The following is a 5,132-nucleotide window of genomic DNA, read 5'->3' on the forward strand; positions in this document are numbered from 1 at the left end:
GGCGGGCGACGGCGGCGGGGGGCGGGCGCCAGCCGGGTGCCGGGGGACAGGCCGGAGCGCCGCAGCCGCGGGACCCTCGGCGGCGGGAGGCGGGGCGGGGCAGGTGGGCGGTGGGCGGAGCCCGACGGAGGCCCCGCCTACTGGGGCGGGGCTACGGGCCACCGCGCCCCGCCCCCCGCGTCCCTGTCCCTGCGGTGCTCACGGCGCACCCCTCCCCGCGCCAGGCTGAGCGCACCCTGCACCCTGCCTCGCGGGGTGTCCGCCGGAAGGGTGAGGCGATGTCCCCGTCCCCCAACGCCCTCAGCCTCCCTGACACCTCAAATGAAAACACCTCTGGCGCTCAGGAGACATTTTCTCAATCCTTGGCAAGTGGAAATAAAGGCATTTTAGGCAAGTTTGCTGTTCTTCCTGGCCGGGAAGGTACCGTCGTCTAAGTGGAAATGGGGCCTTCCTGTAGGTGGGATCCCGGGTCGGGACAGCTCTCTGGCCCTTCATCTCCCACCCCCAGCGGGGTGCCTGCATTTGGAACCGCTGTCACCGAAGGGAGCGGGCTGGTGGCTGCTGTTTTGTTGGTTAACCTTTTAAACACTTTTGGGAAGTATGAACACGTACAGAAAAGTGCAGGAGTCGGCGTCTCAATAAATGTCCACAAAATGTATTTTCACAAAATAACCAGCACCCAGCTCAAGAAACAGAGCATCACCAGCCCCTCAGCAGACGTCACCCCCCCCCCCCCACTCCTGAGAGGCAGGACACTGTCCCGACTTCTAGCTGCATCGATTAGTTTTCCTGGTCTTGTACTTTATGTAAATGGCATCACTCCATACCTGGACAGCATTTTAATGTTTACAAACACTTCGCTACAGAAAGGGAGCCTCGGGAGGTGGCCAGGACTGGGCCCCCGAGGGACTGGGGGTGCTCCCAAGCCTGCCTAGACCCCTTCCCAGGGGCAGGTATGTCAGGAAGCCCTCTGTGGATGCGATCCTGGCGTGGAAGATCCAGTTTGGTGGAGAGGTGGGGGGGGCGGGGATTCCCTCTCCCAAAGTCCCCCCTGCCTTTCCCCTCCTCTCATCTCAGCCAGAGTGGGGTCCTGCCTCCCTGCATGTGTCCCTTATGTGGGTCGGCCCTGGGAACTCACAGGTGACCAGAACCCGATCCCTGCCTTCAAGAACTCTTGGCAGAGGGAAGTGTGATTGGTCCAGGTCTTCTGGGTCCTCTGGATTCACTCAGCAAATACACACTGAGAGTCCCCTGAGGGGCTACCATGTGCCAAGCCCCAGGCTGGGCACTGGGGACCCATCAGTGACCCTGACAAGCCTTGGGGAGCTCCCTGTGGGCCTGTGGGAGTGCATGCAGTGGGGAAGGGGCTCCCCCGGAAGAGGCTGAGGGGCTGCGTCTACAAGCATCTGTCCTGAGGGCTTAAATGGTGCCCTGAGGCTTTTGGGCTGAGGGCACCAATGGTACCTGGGTTTCTGTCTCCTCTTGGTGCAGTTGAAGCTGGGGCTTCTGAGGAGGCCCAAGCCTGCCTGCTGTAATTCTCAGGCCGCCCAGCCCGTGCTGCCTCACTCGATTCGCGGAAGCACACAGTTCTGGTTTCCCCGTCGGAAGCTCTGTGGCCTCAGCTGTCCGAGGGCCAGTAAGGCCTGTCGTGACAGGGTCCCTGGGGTCAGGGGTCCCGAGGGCCCTGCCCACTCCCCCTCTGCCATCTGGGTTTCCATGGGGACCTGGGGCCTTCAGCTGTATTGGGAGATGGGGGGCATTTCCCATGTGCTCTGTAGGGGGTTTCTCAAACTCAGGTCCCCTGGGTCACAACTCCAGGCCTGGGGTCAGGCTCTAACACCTTTTGCTCCAAGACTTCTGGGTCCTGGCTCTAAATTCTGGGGGCTCTGAGCTATGTCCTCCACCACAGTGTTCTGGAACCTCCCTCCCAGCTCTCTGTGTCCTGCCGTGACCGGGCCAGGCCACAGCCCCTGCACGGCCTGGTCCACCCGCAGCTGCCATGGAGTCGTTGGCTTGTGGTTCTTCCGGGCGCTGGGGATCTACCTGGATGAACTCTCTGGCCTCCAAGCCCCCAGTTTCAGCTCCCTCAAGATGCTCAGTTGGCTTTCTAGACCCCCTCTCTGGACTGCTTGCTCCTCAAGCAGGGAGGTCGAAATTTCTCTGAGCTAAAGCTGCAACGTTCCGGGGCTTCTGGGTGTGCCTGTCTCTCCCAGACACTCCAAACACAGGAAAATCGGTAAAGGCCCCCGTAAGAGGGGCTCCTGGGGCCCGGGGAGGGCTCAGGCATGGCCTAGGCCATCCCCACCACAGGCCTGCCCGGAGCTCCCTTCCGGGCAAGCCAGCCCATGTACAGCCTGGAGGAAGGGTGGGCCTGGTGAGGGGGAACGCTGTACCAGGTAACATCACACCCTGGACGTAATTGATCAGGACAGAGGTGGCCACCTGGCCAAGCCCATTCCACTGGATTTGTTCTCTTGAGAATCTGAGTTGATGGGGCGCCTGGGTGGCTCAGTCGGTTGAGTGTCCGACTTCAGCTCAGGTCATGATCTCACGGTTCGTGGGTTTGAGCCCCGCGTTAGGCTCTGTGCTGAATGCTTGTTCAGAGCCTGGCGCCTGCTTCAGATTCTGTGTCTCCTTCTCTCTCTGCCCCTCCCTGCTCACGCTCTGTCTCTCTCTATCTCTCAAAAATAAATAAATGTAAAAAAAAAGAGAGAGAGAGAGAATCCGAATTGAGATGGATGATACCCCTGGGGCCCTGCAGCCCTGCGATCATGGAAAGTCATGTGACTGGGTCCAGAGCCCTACGATTGTTGAAGAGCAAGAATGAGGGAATGCATAGAAGCAGCTGGTCAGTGGAGAGGACTCTAGGGCAGAGAGGGTGGGGTAGAGACAGCCCTGTGACTGTGGGATAGCTCCTGGGCACCTGCTCCACTGCCTGCTCCTGTAGGACCCCCTGTGACTCAAGTCAGCCTGAGCCGGTGTCCGGCTGTGACTCCTGAGCCGAAAGTCAGGCAGACGTGGAGCCCTGAACTTGACCTCCACCCCCAGGGTGCCGGAGACTGGCCCCTCCAGCTTCCTCAGGCTGGAAAGCCAGGGCCCCCTCGGCCCGGCAGACAGGTCCACCCTCCAGGCTTCCCCCCCATCTTAGTCATGGGATGCCTCTCTCCCAACATGAGCTCTGCCACAACTGGCCGACGGGGCGCCTGGGCAGAAGCCGGCCGGCAGACATGTTTTGTTTGGCCAAGCACAGTGCCTCAAAAGAATTTGAATTGGTTGCCAGCTTTGAAAAGTCAGATTTCACACAAAAATCCGGATTTCTGGCTTCTATGGACAAACCAGTGGAGCCTGGCAGCTCTGGGCCCATATCCCCGACGGCTCCAGTTCCGAGCTGTGTGTACACAGCCTTCCACCCCCCACCCCATCCCTACCTCTCCCTGCAGCCTCACAGCAGCCCCCCTCGCCCCGAGGGAACTGAGCTTTGACCCCAGCCCAGCCCTTCCTGGTTCCATCGCTCTGCCCCGTGCCTCATCGGCCACATCACGGTCCTCTGACGTACTCCCCACTCTCCAAGGCCTCTCTGTCTGACATACCCCAAATTCCAGATGACTCTCTGCCTGCTACATCCTACTGTCCTGGGATGGGCTGCTGAACTGACCTATTTTGACCTCTGGTCCCCACCAGATGGCTCTGGGAACGACAGCCCACACAGGGCTCTCTGACTCGCTCAGCGCTCTTGGCGTTCCAGACCTGGTCTCCTTTTGCTGTCCAGCCCTCCGCGGTGTGATCTAACCCTGCATGGCAGCCATTGCCTGTACCTGCCTGGCACCTGCAGTGAGGCCAGTCCAGCTTGAGATGTTCTGTACGTGTGAAATACACATCAGATTTGGAAGACTTCATGGGGGGGAAAAAAAGCGTAAAATCTCCTTGATGATTTTTTTTATATTGATTACATGTTGAGATGGTAATGTTTGGAATGCATTGGGTTAAATAAAAAGATTATTAAAATTGACTTTGGTTGCTGGTTTTTCATCTTTGTTTTGTTTTTCAATGTGGCTATTAGAAAATTGTAATGATGGGGGCGCCTGGGTGGCTTAGTCGGTTAAGCATCCGACTTTCGCTTAGGTCATGATCTCACAGTTCCGTGGGTTCGAGCCCCGCGTCGGGCTCTGTGCTGACTGCCAGCTCAGAGCCAGGAGACTGTTTCAGTCTGTGTCTCCCTCTCTCTCTGACCCTCCCCTGATCACGCTGTCTCTCTCTCTCCTAGAAATAAAACATTAAAAAAATTAAAAAAAAAAAAAGAAAATTGTAATGATGGGGGTCCGTTAAGCGTCCGACTTTGGCTCAGGTCATGATCTCGCGGTTCGTGGGTTTGAGCCCCGTGTCAGGCTCTGTGCTGACAGCTCGGACCCTGGAGCCTGCTTCAGATTCTGTGTCTCCCTCTCTCTCTGCCCCTCTCTTACTCGCACTCTGTCCTTATCTTTCAAAAATAAATAAACATTAAAAGCTATTTTTTAATAAAATAAAAAAATTGTAACGCTGGAAGCTTTATTAGAGAGCACGGTTCTTTTTTTAAAATTTTTAGTATTTTATTTATTTTTGAGAGAGAGACAGAGCATGAGTGAGGGAGGGGCAGAGAAGGAAGGAGACACCAAATCTGAAGCAGGCTTCAGGCTCCAAACTGTCAGCACAGAGCCCAACGCAGGGCTTGAACTCACAAACTGCGAGATTATGACCTGAACCGAAGTCGGATGCTTAATGGACTGAGCCACCCTCAGTCCCATGGAGAGGGAGGTATGATCATTTGCCTGTTTTACCGATGGGACCACCGAGGCTCAGAGGACTGGGGACCTTGCCCAAGGTCACACAGCTGTGTGAGTGGTGAGGCTGAAGACTCAATGTCCTCGCTCCTATTAGGCTGCACTGTCCCAGGGTGCCCCCTGGCACACATGAATTCATCCCCCCATTGTCACGAAAGTGCCCCCTTTCCCAGCTGGCCCCAGGCTGACATGAAGGTATGAGAAACCACCATTGTTTTCATTCCTCACAGACCCACCTCACTGAGAGCCCCCACTTCCGTGAACCCTTCTGCCCCAAGAAGGCAGTGCCCTTCCTGCCCACCACCGCCCAGCCCC

This window comes from Hyaena hyaena, unplaced genomic scaffold (assembly GCF_003009895.1).
Source record: "Hyaena hyaena isolate Hyena2069 unplaced genomic scaffold, ASM300989v1 scaffold_443, whole genome shotgun sequence".
NCBI classification, from domain to species: domain Eukaryota; kingdom Metazoa; phylum Chordata; class Mammalia; order Carnivora; family Hyaenidae; genus Hyaena; species Hyaena hyaena.